Here is a 17,578-nt window from a genome sequence, read left to right on the forward strand (position 1 = left end):
CTGCGGTGGTAAAATGGCTGTTGTTGACATGCAGAGCATGCTGCCAGTGGCCCTTTTGCTAGCACTGCCATAAGAGGTGGCCATTCTGTAGCTTGCTGCCCCCCACTGCAGCTGGTAAGCCAGTGGTTGGGGGTGGGTGAAATGGGGTCTATAGGTGGAGGAATGAGGAAGTGTCTGGGAAGAGAGGAGGTGGAATGGGGCTAACATTGGTGGCAGCAATTTCTGCCCCTGTCCACTCTCCTTTACTCATCTCAGACCTGCCAAGTTATTGGTGCAGATCTGAGGTGGCCCATTGGGCTAAAGGAGGCTCCTTCTTCACTGCCGCCGCACATTGGGTCGACACTTTCATCGACCTGTCCACCACCACCCCAAGATCTCTCTCCTGATCTGTCACAGACAGCTCAGAACCCATCAGCCTATATGTGAAGTTTTAATTTTTTGCCCCAATGTGCATGACTTTACACTTACTTACTTACACTTACTTACACTTGAAGGTTTGTCTTCATCCATGTAAGTAAGAAGAGCATGACTGGGGGGGGGGGAAAGAAACAATGTAATGGAGGAGGAGAAAGTGAGTGGCAGGGAAGGGAGTGGTATATCAACTGGGCAAGCAGCCAGATGCAATATTATGTCATAACAGTTGTCACCTTGGGGCAATATAGTTGTCATTAAAGCATTCTAGTGGGGCATCCTTTATGTTGTTACATTTTTTTTCATTTTTCTTCGTGTAAATGTCACGTGCTCTTGGGGTGCCAATTCTTGGAGTTCTGCTATCCAGTTTCTGTTGGATGAAAAGTAGATTTCCAAACCCATAAAATCAGTTGCTAAGTGACAGCAACTAATGTTGCCAGTGGCGTAGCTAGAGGGGGGCAGAGCACTCAGCCTCACAGGGAGGTGGGCGAGCACCCCCCCTGCCGGGAATGGCTCCAAAGGGAGTGGCCACTCACCCACCTCCCTGCCAGGCTGAGTGCTCCCCCCCAGCTACACCACTGAATGTTGCATATCTGTTCCAAGCTTCATGTTACCATATTCATGGCCCCCAAAGTCAGAAATTAGCCAAGTGAACAAAGGAGAAGTTTACCAACTTCCTATTGAGGTTACTTCTTGGCTTGTCAGCTTCCCCAATGAAAAATAAACCTACAACTCCAGTACACACAGTTGAATGACTGTGGGCAGCCCAATCCTAACAGTAGCAGCACCGCTGTGTGTAACAGCATCACTGGGGCTGCAGGAGGTCGCAGCAAGCAGACTCTCGTTCCCTTCTCTTGGGAAAAGCCACAAGAAGGAAGAGTTTCTGAGGTGGGGAACATGATTTGAGGCATAATCTTATGCGTGGATAGAGGGAAGTTCTTTTCTCTCTCATGCAATACCAGAACCAGGGACAGCCACTAAAATTGTGTGGGGGGAGAGTTAGAACAGACAAAGGAAAATACGTATTTCTTTACCAAGCAGGTAATGAATACAAGCTATGATGACTGTATGCACCACTGGGTTTTAGAGGTAGCCTATCTCTGAATGCCAGATGCAAGTGAGTGGCAACAGGATGCAGGTATCTTGAGTGCTCCGTAAGGCATCTGGTGGGCCACTGTGAAATACAGGAAACTGGACTAGGTGGGCCCTTGCCCTGATCCAGCAGGGCTCCTATGTTCTAAGGAAAAGGTGGGAAAGCCCCCAGCACAAGTGGAGTTTTGCTTATGCTTCTCTGGATCCAACCCAGTGTAAACATGTAGATGAATCCATTTCCTCTCTCTAAGAACAGGTCTGCAATGAGCCCGGCTGCCTCAGAAAGTTCCTTGGAGATTTTCAAAAGAAAGGTGAGCAAGCAGACGTCAGAGATGTTTGAGATACACCCTGCCCTGTCCCAGGGCTGGATCTGGGCTAGAAGGGCTTTCTCCCACTACTGATTTTATCATTGGCCTGATTTCATCCGTCCCTGCTCTTTTACGCTCCATGGAGTTCCCTGGAGATCCTCCTTGTCACACAGCAGGAAGCAACAACTGGAAACTTGGCAATGGGAATCGCTCTTCACAGGAGCGATAGGAAGCAGCCAAAGTGCCAACAATTCCTGTAACGTTGCTTAATAATATTAAACTGTCGGCGGAGGGACAGAGGAGCGCAGCACTTAAAACATGCAGTCCATCATGAGACAACTCAGGGCTGAGAATAAACACACACTAACTTGAGTGAAAACACCAGAAGCAAAACAGTGTGTTTGGCCCCCAAACCACTTCCAGAGCTTCTAATTCTTCATTGTCATTCAATCAGAGAGCCAAGACATCACCAGCAGTCAGGCACTCAAGGAGACACCTCTGTCTGCCCACTGACGTCATCGTTGACCTTTCTGAAAATAAATCTTTACCTTGTTCTTTTTAACTGAAGATGAAATGCTGGCTTGAACAAGTTGTGCGAATAGGGACAGTGACAGGGATTCATATTTCGTCACGCCATTCAGAAAGGTCAGCCACAGCACAGAGATGAAACAGAACTCTTGGTGAGGGGGTGAGTGAGCCTCAGCTTCAGAAATGTGGGGCTTGGAGCATTCTGCCACATGGCAATGCTACACGTGAGAACCTGCTCACATTGCCTAAGATCTTCTAGTTGTGGTGGAAGATTGCACAATAGAATAACAGTAACAGCAACAACAATAAAGTGACACTTATTGATGTGGCCATTCTAGTAGACAATCGAATTGAGGAGAAATAATTTTAAAGACCTGGAAACCGAATCCAGTGCCTTTGGGAAAGAAAGCAACCACCACCGGTTTTGTTGTTGGTGCTTGGCACAATTTCAACGCCCTTAAGATATATCTGGCCAGCATAGGTATAGCATAGGCAAGACACCAGTTGAACCAATGCAATGACATACACTACTAGGAACATCAAATATTATACAGCAATATCTCACCAGTCCTTAAACTCTTGGGCAGAGTTCGAGCTAGTGAGAACTCTACCTTGTAGAGTTTCAGACCATTGGTCCATCTAGCCTTGTATTGTCTACTCCAGAATTTCTCAAACTGTAAGTTGGGAAACAGAGTGATGGAAAGATGGTCACTGATTGCCTCCAGCCCTGAAACGATACAAAAATCAGATAGCTGCTACCTGCAACACCACACAGTCATAGTTTAGTTTGTATAACCAACAGCCCAATCTTATCCAGAACTTATGGCTTTGCCAGGACAGGATTGGTGGCTGGCCCTTGTTGTACTGGTGTTGGTGCACCATCAGTGTGGCGTGATTGCGAGGATGGGCTTAGAATATGATGGATGTCATGCTGGTGCCTGAATAGGACAAGGCTATCATTAGAGTGAATAGCACATACCGAGTTGTGCTTTGATGCCAGGCTACGCCAATCAAGAGTATGGCCCAGCCTAGAGAGAAGAACAAGACTGGAGTTGTCATCTCTTGATGCCACATTTCTTTCCGTCTGTGTTTTGCAAGGGTCTCAGAAACAATTAGCAACTCATCAGCAATGTTTTCTGCCACACAGACTACAAAACCACTGGCTGAGATTGCAGGAACTCTCCGCCTGGTCCTTGCAGGCATCCTGAAGCACTCCCTCCGCCAAAACCACCCGTCTTCTGTAAACGAAGGGAAGCAAGACCCGAAGTTACCTTTTCCCTCAAGCCAGGTTGGCTGGAATGAAAACAAAGAAGAATTACAAACAGAACAAAGGGCACTCCCAGTGCCAGAAACTACTGTAAACAGCATCTTTCCATCCCCACCCTCTGGCAGCAGAGCCTTCCGAGAGGTCCTCTTGCAGTCCTGCGCAGGCAGCTGCTCTCTCAGGGGTTGCTTGCAGGATTCCGTGTTTGGAAGGCCTTAATATTTCAAAGATATTGGTCATTTTTAATCCCATGCTATCTAATCAGATAGGATTGCTCCTCAAAGGGAGAATGTATGTTGGGTTGGCGGGTTAGGCAGCCAAGATTGGCCCCTGCCTTTAACACCTCTTCTGCCAAGAGACAAGGCAGCAGTGACTTCTTCTGCCCCAGTCCTACCTTATCCCCCTTTCCTTCCCTGATCAGCTGGAAATAATCATAAGAACATAAGAACAGCCCCACTGGATCAGGCCATAGGCCCATCTAGTCCAGCTTCCTGTATCTCACAGCGGCCCACCAAATGCCCCAGGGAACACACCAGATAACAAGAGACCTCATCCTGGTGCCCTCCCCTACATCTGGCATTCTGACTTAACCCATTTCTAAAATCAGGAGGTTGCGCATACACATCATGGCTTGTACCCCATAATGGATTTTTCCTCCAGAAACTCGTCCAATCCCCTTTTAAAGGCGTCTAGGCTAGATGCCAGCACCACATCCTGTGGCAAGGAGTTCCACAGACCGACCACACGCTGAGTAAAGAAATATTTTCTTTTGTCTGTCCTAACCCGCCCAACACTCAATTTTAGTGGATGTCCCCTGGTTCTGGTATTATGTGAGAGTGTAAAGAGCATCTCCCTATCTACTCTGTCCATTCCCTGCATAATTTTGTATGTCTCAATCATGTCCCCCCTCAGGCGTCTCTTTTCTAGGCTGAAGAGGCCCAAATGCCGTAGCCTTTCCTTGTAAGGAAGGTGCCCCAGCCCCATAATCATCTTAGTCGCTCTCTTTTGCACCTTCTCCAGTTCCACTATGTCTTTTTTGAGATGCGGCGACCAGAACTGGACACAATACTCCAGGTGTGGCCTTACCATAGATTTGTACAACGGCATTATAATACTAGCCATTTTGTTCTCAATACCCTTCCTAATGATCCCAAGCATAGAATTGGCCTTCTTCACTGCCGCCGCACATTGGGTCGACACTTTCATCGACCTGTCCACCACCACCCCAAGATGTCTCTCCTGATCTGTCACAGACAGCTCAGAACCCATCAGCCTATATGTGAAGTTTTGATTTTTTGCCCCAATGTGCATGACTTTACACTTACTGACATTGAAGCGCATCTGCCATTTTGCTGCCCATTCTGCCAGTCTGGAGAGATCCTTCTGGAGCTCCTCACAATCACTTCTGGTCTTTACCACTCGGAAAAGTTTGGTGTCGTCTGCAAACTTAGCCACTTCACTGCTCAACCCTGTCTCCAGGTCATTTATGAAGAGGTTGAAAAGCACCGGTCCCAGGACAGATCCTTGGGGCACACCGCTTTTCACCTCTCTCCATTGTGAAAATTGCCCATTGACACCCACTCTCTGCTTCCTGGCCTCCAACCAGTTCTCAATCCACGAGAGGACCTGTCCCCTAATTCCCTGATTGTGGAATTTTTTCAGTAGCCTTTGGTGAGGAACCGTGTCAAACGCCTTCTGAAAGTCCAGATATATAATGTCCATGGGTTCCCCCACATCCACATGCCTGTTAACCTTTTCAAAGAATTCTATAAGGTTCATGAGGCAAGACTTACCCTTACAGAAGCCATGCTGACTCTCCCTCAGCAAGGCCTGTTCCTACTTCTAACATATTTGAAGAAGCTTTTATTATTCCCCTTAATGTTGCTGGCCATGCGTTCCTCATAGTCTCTCTTGGCCTCCCATATCACCTTCTTACATTTCTTTTGCCACAGTTTATGTTCCTTTTTATTCTCCTCATTAGGGCAAGACTTCCATTTACGGAAGGAAGCTTCCTTGCCCTTCACAGCCTCTCTAACTTGGCTGGTTAGCCATGCGGGCACCCTCCTGGATTTAGTGGAACCCTTCTTTCTTTGCGGTATACACCTCTGCTGGGCCTCTATTACTGTTGTTTTAAGCAGCCTCCATGCACTCTGGAGAGATTGGACTCTTTTTACCCTCCCTTTCAACCTCCTTCTAACCAGCCTCCTCATTTGAGGGAAGTCCGCTCGTCGGAAGTCAAGGGTTTTTGTTAGAGATTTGCCTGGTATTCTTCCCCCAACGTGCATGCCGAAACGGATCGCAGCATGATCACTGTTCCCCAATGGCTCAGTAACGTTTACATCTCTAACCAGGTCCTGCGTACCGCACAATATTAAATCCAGAGTCACCTGTCCTCTGGTGGGCTCTGTGACTAGCTGTTCTAAGCCACAGTCATTTAGCACGTCAAGAAATCCGGTTTCCTTATCGTGACCAGAACACAAATTGACCCAGTCAATATGAGGATAATTGAAGTCCCCCATGATTACAACCCTGTCCTTCCTTGTCACCTCCCTGATCTGTTTCCTCATTTCAAGGTCCCCATCAGATTTCTGGTCTGGAGGACGATAGCACGCCCCCAGTATTACATCGCTGCACAAGCCTGGTAATTTAACCCACAGAGATTCTACGGTGGAGTGGGACCCACCTTCAATCTCTACTTTGCTGGATTCTATCCCTTCCTTAACATAAAGGGCCACCCCACCTCCAACACGCCCCTGCCTGTCCCTCCTGTAGAGTTTATAGCCCGGGATTGCGGTATCCCACTGATTCTCCACATTCCACCAGGTTTCCGTTATGCCCACTATGTCAATATTTTCCCTTGTCACCAGACATTCCAGTTCTCCCACCTTTGCTCATATCCCCACAGTGGCTGCTAGTTCCAGGGCACACACAGCTGCCACTGCCTTGTCTCCCATCAGAACTGGAGTGGTAAAAACAGGAGCTGATTTTCCACCTGCATAACTTGCCATCCATAGGATATTATTGGCCATGTGAAAAGAGGCCTTTGGCTTATTTGCCTTTTGAATGAGTGGTTTCAGAGGGCACCCCAGGGTACCTTGGCAAAGCCCTGGCAAATCCTGGGTACCCCCCTCAGGGTACCCTGCCTAATCTACCACCATTAGCCTCTGAGGACTTGCAGCATGTAGACACACTATATTTCTTAATTCTATGTGCAAGCTGCACATCTTCACTTAACTCTAAATGTTTGTCAATCCGGCTGCAGTCCTATACACTATCCTTGGAGTAAGCCTCATTGAATACAATGGGACTTACTTCTGAGTAAACATGCATAGACTTGTGCACTCGTAGACTTCAGCAAGTCTTATGGCCAAGATTCTCCCAGGCCACTGTGAGACTGTTGTGCCATTGCGGGATCCTGCCTCCCCCCAGGGGAGTCTACAGGTGGCCCAGGGTCAACTTGCGATACTTTCCACTTACCCCGCTTCAGAAGTAACCACAGAGACAGATGTCCATCTTGATCAAGCCTGTTTATTTGGGTCAAGCACTTCACATTCATTAGGTCTCTGTTCCCTCACAGGCACCTGTGTCTTGCTCACAGGCAAGGTACAAACCCCATAGATAGGGAATACAAAAGTCCATTGACTATAGATAAGTCCACCAGATCAAGGCCAGCCCCAGAGGCCTTACCTCCAGTGTAAGAAGGGCAAGGTAAGCCATTGGGGCTTTAGGTAGATCATCAGCGTTGCCACCCAGGGTTACGGGGCTCCCCCCCAGGCTGCTTGGGGTTCACCCCCTCAGCTGGCTGCTGAGCAGTAGCAATGGTGCCCCAGCCCAGCTTGCTGCTCTAGTCCCTCTGGTTGCTCCCACTGCACAGGCATTGTGAGGCCTCCCAGAGCTCCCAGGTGGTTCCACACCCCTTCAGTCCTCCAAGCAGCTCCTTCCTTGGAGATCCTCCTCTGGTTGTTGGTGAAGATTTGGGTCAACCTTCTAAACGGAGGGGCAATTCCTGCCCTTCCAAGGCTAGGGTCCAGTAATGGTAAGGCAGTGGGTCCACCTGAGCATTCCCAGGCCACCCTTGTGGAGACTAAGCCCCCTGAAGAACCTCTCCCTCTGGGCTCCTTATGAATCCAGCAGCCAGCCTGTTTGGGTCCACCCCTTCTGGCCATGTGATGTTGGAGCCTACTCCCGAGGAGGTCCCCTGCCTGGGGACTGTATCCCAGTAGTACTCCCACAGCTTACATCCTCCTGAGGAGTCCCTTACTCCCAAGGAGCCCTTTACCCTTGAGGAGCCCCTTGTTCTCAAGTAGACCTGTGTTGCCTGGGCCCAGCCCTGGTGACAGAGACCAAGTAGAGAAAGAGGCAGTTTACCTTTCTTGGTGGAAACAAGTAAAGTACATACAATAACACAGCGCAGCGAGAACTTCCTTAACATGCAAATTAGAGGTGGGACACAGAAGATGGAAAAACAAAGAACAATTTGGAGTTCTCTGGTCTGACATTTTATAGGGCTTTTACACCTGGATGAGGAACTTTCTGGATTAAGTCCTTTCACCAGTAGGGGTTCATTCCTGACTTCCTTTTTCTCCAAAATGTACACCCATTTCCTAGGCTGTGGTCCACTATTTTAAGTCAGAGAAAGATTGTTTAATTAGGGTTGAAGGGAGGGTGACTGTCTCCAGCCTGGTAACAGGGCTTGATTACTGCATCTTTTCCGGGAGCTGTTGGTGGAGGACCATGGAGATACGTTTCCATTGTGGGCCTTAGTGGCCTTGCTTTCCTCTTGTGACAGGATGTCCCCATGCCTGACTCATGTCCTACAGATCATCAGGCAATTACAGTCACCTCTGGAACAATTCTGTAAGGCTTTTCACACCAAGGTATGTGGCGGGGGTAGGGAGGAGGACAAATGGGAGAAAAAAGAAGCTCTTTTCAGCTCAGTTTGGAGTCTGTACATTCCTAGCATTAACTCTGGACGAAAATACATGTATCTGTGACACCCCAACACAAGTAGGGATGCTGGACAATACAGTGTCAATCACCATCAGCATTCATCACGATTGTTATTTTTCTACTGCCATATTAGATTTTTTTTTTTTAACAGGCAGTGAAAACCACTGAGAATATCTTTTGTCACAGATTATTTGATTAACAAACTGCCTGTTCAGTGCTGGAGGCCGACTATATTAAAGCAGCTGCTTACCATTGTGTTTGTTGCATAAAAACAAGTGGATTCGAAAACAGCATTAAAAAAAATTATTCTTTCATACAGTTTATCAAGAAATATCAGCATTAGTAGGTGTATTGAGAATTGCAATAAAGAGCTTCAGAAAAGCCCAAGGACATGAGATAATTAATCAACACAACACACACATCTACACACCCTCATAGTCTCAACTCACATTTTGTGATGACTTCCAGTTCAGCTCCTCAGTAAAACCAGCTGACTAGACCAGTTGACTAGACTTCTACTCACTTGTTTGGTTTTCCATAATCTAACCCCTTGAAACTGCAAAGAGAGGTGAGCACTGGTTTCTTCCCCATCATCTGGTTTTCTGTGCATTAAAATTAATTTTTAATGTTTGTTTTTTAATTCTGCACATGAATGTAGAACAGACAAATACAGCCTGAGGGCAGGCAGAAAGCAAACATGCACACACAGTGCCAGTAGGAGAAACACACACTGTATGTATGTATGTACGTATGTACATATGTGACTTATTCTGTCTTTCAGCATTAGTCCACAAAGCAGTGCACAAGAGTTTATAAAAATAATAGCATAAATTCAATTAACCAGTCACCTCTGTGCCTGGTATCTGCTGGGGGCTGGGCCCCCTGTCTCTCCCCTTCATGAGCTGTGGGCTGCAACAGGAATCTGGTAGGCTGCTGTGCTTCTTGGCTGTTCTTACTGACTTGGTCCAACTGCTGGTAATGCCTGGCAGTGATGGGAGTGGAGGAAGAAATTGTGGGGAGCCTGAGAGAGGACAATGAACCCCTGGCTTGGACCGCAAGGAAAAGCAGTGCCACACAGAGTTAGCTGATTGTCAGGAAGATGTCAAGAGAGGACTGAAGAAAGCAAATGCTGACAGGAGCTGATAGAATAGCTGGGAGGCAGGAAGTTTAAAATGTGGGAGAGGAAGAAGGAGGTCCAGGTTCGTCAAGAACCTCCATGTTTGAAGTGACCATAATTCTGAAGTCATCAGAACACATTGGTTTGCAGCCAATGAGATGATGAGGGATCCAAAAGAGAGTTTGAGCAAGTCTATCCCGACTCTCTCAAATCAGGCATGAGCTGCTGTTCTTCATGCCTTTTAAGCATCTCTTTTTATGAGGACCAAGTTGGAGTGAACAACAGGGATAATCATGGAATTAATTAAAAAAATGTTGCTGGAAATTTGAGATCTTTGAGAAGTAGGAGCAATGCATTTTCTTTGAAAGTGTGCTTGCAAATCATTGGGAAAGACTTTATAGGTGCCAGATGTAGAATGTTAAGGGGCCATGACCTCTCTCCCCACTTTGGGAAAGTATCACCTGACAGCCAACAAACAAGGCTGAAAACAGAGTCGGGAACTCAACTCAGGTGACTCGACTTGGAGTAGCAAAAATCAGTATTTTTCGCTGATTGGTTTACACTTGAGTCATGCGCTTGGAAGACTAAACACTCGTGTAAAGGGCCCCTTGACTTGGCACTCATCCCCATGCATGCAGACTCTAGTCTGTCTGTGTCTGGGAATGCTAGCTTGCTGTTTTCGCAGCGTAAAAGACCCCATGGGGCTGTCATTCAGACTAGGTAAGCAGCAGGGAAGTTCCAGCCACGAGGCAGGGAAGGGTTAATGTTTTCTTTTGAATTGGACCAGGAGGGGGGAGATGAGAGTGAGCTCTCTTGCCAGTCTCTGAAAGAACCAATGGTTATTGGATGAAGGATGGGCAGTCTGATATTTTCTTTCGATGAGGAAGGGCAGGAGGAGGAGCCCAAGGGAGTTCTTGCCTTACGATTGGCTGGAGAATCCCAGGGAGGGGGAGGGAGGCAGTTTGTAGCGATCACACTTGCCAACTGCATGGCATGGCTGCTGTAAGCTCCGTTGTTACTTGGGAGGAGAGAGGGAGGAGGGACTGGCTGCAGTGGGACTACTTCTGAATAGAGCTGCCAAGGATTGGTTCACCCTGGTAAGCCTCCCAGCTGCTGCATGTGATCCTTCTCCCTCTTGCCACTTCCTTCTCCACTCTCTCGCAGTCCCTCCCACCACCTTCTGCCCTGTTTGTAGATGGGACAGGGCAGTAGGGGAGTGTTTAAAGACAACTCTCACACACGCACAGCAGCAGCAGCCTTTTTTTTTCTGCAGAGCCTTGGTGGGCTTTTTAAACAGGGCGACTCCACTCGAGACTTTTAGAGTCACTAAAAGATGACTTGGCAACTCAGAAAGTGCCCCTGATATGATTCATGCTTGAGTCAAGTCACAAGGGGGCGATGACTTGTGACTTGACTCAAGGCAAGCCCCGCTGGATTTCCCCATCCCTGGCTGAAAATATACTCTCCACCAACCCCATCCTCCTATCATAAAGAATGCTTTCATGTTTTCCGACCCTTGAGTAGTCTCAATATAAGAAGACTTCCACTAACTTGAACCAGACCCACATGGGAAACATTAAAGGAGGAGACAGAAAAGGAGCAAGATCAGCACTGAGCCCATCATTCTAAAAATTGTATAATTAGCTGAGTACCATGAAATCATTATTCTAGAGCTGGCAACTGGTACATGCATTTTCCAGCAAGCATTCTTCATCCCTTTACATTTGGCTTAGCATGTAATTCTAGGGTTGTTTAGAAAAAGTCATTTCATGTTGTATCCTTCCCCATTTCGGTTAAACAGTGTGTTGTTTAATCTGAACTCAAAATTTGTGTAAGTGGTCTTCGAAAATGCATGAGAAATCAGAAGGCAGTAAAAATATGAGATCTGAGCTGTTTTCCCATAAAATGTTTAGAAACTACATTTACATAAATATATGCTAGTGAATGAGGAATTAAACATCTTTCCCTGCCTTTCCCTACCTCCTGCTGCTTTGAGGCAAGTACTATGCTGGATCACACAGATTGTGGTACTGATCCAGTGTATTGCAATGGGACTATTTAAACCTCCTTGGTTTTGGGGACCCCTGGGGGGGCAACACACAAACTAAACCTATAAATAGAGGTGTTTTGAAAATGGTGTTTTATAATTATAATTATAATAATAATAAAACTTTATTTCTATCCCACCCTTCTCCCAAAAGGGACCCAGGGCGGCTAACAACATATAAAACAGATTAAAACATAATTTCACAACAGATAAAAACATATTAAAAACACATTAGCAGAACCCATAAAAACAGTAGTCAGATAAAAGTCAGAATAAAAGAGCATAAAACAGCAGTTCTTAGAGGAATCAGGCCTGTAAAAAAGCAACTAAAAGATGTATAAAAGATGTTAAAAAGGCCATGAAGTCAGAAGGCTTGGTTAAACAACAAGGTCTTCAGGCCTCGCCGAAAAGACTCAAGAGAGGGAGCCATTCTCAAGTCGAGGGGAAGGGAGTTCCACAACGTTGGTGCCACTACTGAGAAGGCCCTATTTCTTGCCGCCGCCCCATGTACCTCCTTAGGCGGCGGCACTTATAGAAAGGCCTTCTCTGATGACCTGAGAGGACGAGCCGGATTGTACGGGAGTAGGCGATCTCTAAGATAGCCTGGCCCAGATCAGTATAGGGTTTTAAAGGGCAAAACCAGCACCTTGAACTGGGCCCAGAAACGAATGGGCAGCCAATGTAGCCCCCGGAGAAGCGGGCTGACAGAGTCAAACCGCCTAGCTCCAGTGACCACACGGGCCGCCGCATTCTGCACTAATTGCAGTTTCCAAACCGTCTTCAGGGGCAGCCCCACATAAAGCACGTTACAATAATCTAACCTCGATGTCACCTTAGCATGGATCACCGTGGCCAGGTCTGCACGATCCAAGTACGGCCGCAGCTGGCGCACCAGCCGAAGCTGAGCGAAGGCCCCCCTAGCCACAGCCGCCACCTGGGAATCCAGGAGCAGCTGCGAGTCCAGGTGGACCAAGCTGCAGACCTGCTCCTTCAGAGGGAGTGCAACCCCATTCAGAGCAAGCCGATTATTTCACTCTGAAGTAAGCCCATTTTGTCTAGTAATACTTAGGGCCCAATCCTATACACGTTTGCGGGCCCTAGTGCTGGTGGAGCATCGGTGCTAGCCCAGCACTAGCCAGAACTGGGCTACCATCGGGCGAGCACTGGACCTCCACTACTCAGTAGTTGTGCAGACTGCCAGGCAGCAGAGAGGTAGGTTGGGGCATGGGAGAGGTATGGAGGAAGCTTCCAGGGCAGGGGGAGGCAGGCAGAGGGTGGGGAGAGGGTGGGGAGGAGGCGTGCCAGGGAAGGGAGTGGGTTGGGAAGGAGACAGGACCGGTGGAGCTTCACTCCACCGGATCCTGAGCTTCCATTTTGGGCCACTGGCCTGACACAAAGGATCAAAATTCTTTGTCCAAGGGTCAGCGTAGAATTGAATAGCCCCGTTGCAGAGCTACTTGGCTTACCTGGAGGAAGGGGATGAATGCCCCCTTGTCCCGAGGAACTGCTGGCTCTGCCCGCAACGCATGCAAGATGCAGTGGCAGCCATTTTTGGTGCTGCTGCAGCCCTGGGTGCCAGGAGTACAGGACTGGGCTGCCTAACTGTGATCCTATCTTACTTACCGGAAACAAATACCTCTACCTTTAAAAGTAATATTTGTACCAACATAATCATTAAAGCTGCCACCTTGAAGACATGTACCCCACATCCAAGACAGTCAATAGTACCCACTCTGGTCCAAGTGGGTTGATGTCCGCAGCTGGAGTTATTTCACACTTTCACTTCATTCTATGTTTTAATAATAGGCTACTAATTAACCAGAAGGCACCTGCCAGATCGTGTCACTGAGAACAAAGCATTTGCAAGACTCTGGAACAGTTAAATTATGGTGAACGTGGTGAATAAAGCAGAAGATATTAGTGGGTGTGGAACCAACAATTTGGACTTCTTGTTCTTGTCGCCACATCCCCACATAAAGAGATGTGAAGTTCTAACATGAACGTAGTCCAGGGAATAATGGATTTCAAGCTGATAAAATAGGGCCTTGCACTGGAAAAATAATACCATAGACTCACAGCCCAATCCTGTGCTCTGGGTGCCCAGGGCTGCAGAAGCGGCAAAAATGGCTGCAGTTGCATCCTGTGCATTTTGCAGGCAGTGCCGATGACTCCTCGGGAGAAGAGGACTTTCATCCCCTTCCCCTGGGTAAGCTGAGAAGCCCCACAATGGGGCTAATCAATTCTACGTCGACCCAAGGGTCAGGCCAGCAGGCCAAAATGGAGGCTCAGGATCCAGTGGAGCAAAGCTCCACTGCTCCTGCCTCCCTCCGGCCCTACTCCCTCCCCCAACATACCTCCTCCCTGCTCTCTGCCTGTCTCCACCCACCCCCAAACCCCTCCTCCCTGCCTCCCCCTATGCCCCACACCTCTCCACTGCCCGGAGGTCCATGCAAATGCCGAGCAGTGGACCTCCGGTGCTCGCCCAGTGCTACCCCAGAGCCAGTCAGCACTGGACTAGCACCGGTGCTCCACCGGCACTAGGGCTCTCAAACATGCTGTACGGTATGTTTGCGACAGGGAGGGAGCCGGCATGCACTGAATAGGATTGGGCCCTCAGAAGCTTGAAAGGAACTTCAAGATCATGAGCCATTTAGTGCAGGGAGGGGCTAATGATAAGTGGTAGAGAGCATACGCCTTGCATGCTGAAATTGCTAGTTTCTCCCTGACACCTCCAAGTATGACTAGGAAATCCTAGAAAGGCAGCATTGACCTCCATGGTGCCCTGGTCTGATTCAGTACAAGGCAGCTTCAAATACCCATAATTAGAGATAGTCTAAAACTGTTTTATTTTTTTCATGGATGGCGGTGTTATCCTTAAAAAAAGGGGGAGGTTGAAAGCTGTGTTTTATGTTTTATTCCAAATTCATATTTTAATCAATTTTAAAGCATTTTAATCAAGTGTAATCACTGTCATATAGATGGTATATATCTGTTTTATGCCTGTGACTGTCAGCAGACCTAACCAGAGGAATAAAACGGGCATAAAACAGGAGCCGCTTAAAATTTGCATGCTATGAACAACTACAATGAACTTTATGCTGCCAAACACAAACAAATTAAAACATTGCTAAATTAAATCATTGAGAAGGTAGCAACCTGAACCAACAGAACTGAACATAGTGTTGAATTGCTATGGAAACAAACTGGTTTTAAAGTGTAGGGGGAAAAAAAACACCAACATAGCAAGGAACCAGTAAATCTTTGCTTACTCATGAGTGAACACCAACGTGTCACTCCATTTTGCTTTCCAAAGGCTTTCCATACATTTATCAGCTTGGAGGGAGAGACTTCCTTTTCGGGTGTTTGGGGGGGAGCGGGCTGTGTTCATCAGATTGGGACCCTTCTGGTGGCATTGCATTCCTGTCAGCCTGCCCTTTCCAATGGACAAAGGCACGGTTGCCTGCTCATGAGTACATGCGCACTGCGGCTCAGTTTCACTTTCCATAGGGCTCCATGCATTTTCCTTGGCAGCTTTCACACATGCTCAGAAGACTCTGTAGCCAGTGAAAGCAACAGAGCTCCGAGGGAGTCAGGGGCTTAGAAAAACAGTCAGAAGCACTCAAGACAATCCACAGACATTCCGTGGCCACTTTAATAGGTACATGTCAGAGTTATTTTGTTTATTGAGCAGGATATAGCATTTTATTGCTTAATAAGCTCAATTTCGTGTTATAGCAGTTTTATTTTGTTTTTACCATTTTAGACTGCCCCTATCCATAAACCTTTGGATTCCAAAAGCACAAACCATTGGTGAATGATGCTCAGTCAGTATTCCAACCACTTGATTCTGTCACTGCATCCACCCTCTCCAACAGTGAAGCATTGGGAAACTATAGGCCGGTCAGCCTAACATCCATACTGGGTAAGATGGTGGAATGCCTCATCAAAGATAGGATCTCAAAACACATAGATGAACAGGCCTTGCTGAGGGAGAGTCAGCATGGCTTCTGTAAGGGTAAGTCTTGCCTCACGAACCTTTTAGAATTCTTTGAAAAGGTCAACAGGCATGTGGATGTGGGAGAACCCGTGGACATTATATATCTGGACTTTCAGAAGGCATTTGACACGGTCCCTCACCAAAGGCTACTGAAAAAACTCCACAGTCAGGGAATTAGAGGACAGGTCCTCTCATGGATTGAGAACTGGTTGGAGGCCAGGAAGCAGAGAGTGGGTGTCAATGGGCAATTTTCACAATGGAGAGAAGTGAAAAGCGGTGTGCCCCAAGGATCTGTCCTGGGACCGGTGCTTTTCAACCTCTTCATAAATGACCTGGAGACAGGGTTGAGCAGTGAAGTGGCTAAGTTTGCAGACGACACCAAACTTTTCCGAGTGGTGAAGAGCAGAAGTGATTGTGAGGAGCTCCAGAAGGATCTCTCCAGACTGGCAGAATGGGCAGCAAAATGGCAGATGCGCTTCAATGTCAGTAAGTGTAAAGTCATGCACATTGGGGCAAAAAATCAAAACTTCACATATAGGCTGATGGGTTCTGAGCTGTCTGTGACAGATCAGGAGAGAGATGTTGGGGTGGTGGTGGACAGGTCGATGAAAGTATCGACCCAATGTGCGGCAGCAGTGAAGAAGGCCAGTTCTATGCTTGGGATCATTAGGAAGGGTATTGAGAACAAAACGGCTAGTATTATAATGCCGTTGTACAAATCTATGGTAAGGCCACACCTGGAGTATTGTGTCCAGTTCTGGTCGCCGCATCTCAAAAAAAACATAGTGGAAATGGAAAAGGTGCAAAAGAGAGCGACTAGGATGATTACGGGGCTGGGGCACCTTCCTTATGAGGAAAGGCTACGGCGTTTGGGCCTCTTCAGCCTAGAAAAGAGACGCCTGAGGGGGGACATGATTGAGACATACAAAATTATGCAGGGGATGGACAGAGTGGATAGGGAGATGCTCTTTACACTCTCACATAATACCAGAACCAGGGGACATACCAGAACCAGGGGACATCCACTAAAATTGAGTGTTGGGCGGGTTAGGACAGACAAAAGAAAATATTTCTTTACTCAGCGTGTGGTCGGTCTGTGGAACTCCTTGCCACAGGATGTGGTGCTGGCATCTAGCCTAGATGCCTTTAAAAGGGGATTGGACAAGTTTCTGGAGGAAAAATCCATTATGGGGTACAAGTCATGATGTGTATGCTCAACCTCCTGATTTTAGAAATGGGTTATGTCAGAATGCCAGATGCAAGGGAGAGCACCAGGATGAGGTCTCTTGTTATCTGGTGTGCTCCCTGGGGCATTTGGTGGGCCGCTGTGAGATACAGGAAGCTGGACTAGATGGGCCTATGGCCTGATCCAGTGCGGCTGTTCTTATGTTCTTATTGACTCATGACTCTTCTTGGCAAATTGTTCATCTGTCCCAGGGGTGCCCAAACCCCGGCCTGGGGGCCACTTGCAGCCCTTGGAGACTCCCAATCCGGCCCACAGGGAGCCCTCAGTCTCCTATGAGCCTCTGGCCCTCCAGAGACTTGCTGGAGCCTGTGCTGGCCTGACGCAACTGCTTTCAGCATGACGGCCAACTGTTTGATCTCTCGCATGAGCTGTGGGACAGGGGCTCCCTCCACTGCTTGCTGTTTCATATCTGTGATGCAGCAGCGGCATCAAAGGAAAGGTTGGCCTTGCTTTGTGCAAGTCCTTTTATAGGCCTTGAGCTATGGCAAGACCTTTATTCAGTCATGTAAGTTCCATCTCTAGTATATTCATTTATGTAAATTTATTCATATTTGAATGTAAATTAATTTTTTTCCCCTGCCCCCAATGAAGTGTCAGAGAGGTGATGTGGCCCTTCTG

Source organism: Tiliqua scincoides, chromosome 2 (genome assembly GCF_035046505.1).
Source record: "Tiliqua scincoides isolate rTilSci1 chromosome 2, rTilSci1.hap2, whole genome shotgun sequence".
Taxonomy (NCBI): domain Eukaryota; kingdom Metazoa; phylum Chordata; class Lepidosauria; order Squamata; family Scincidae; genus Tiliqua; species Tiliqua scincoides.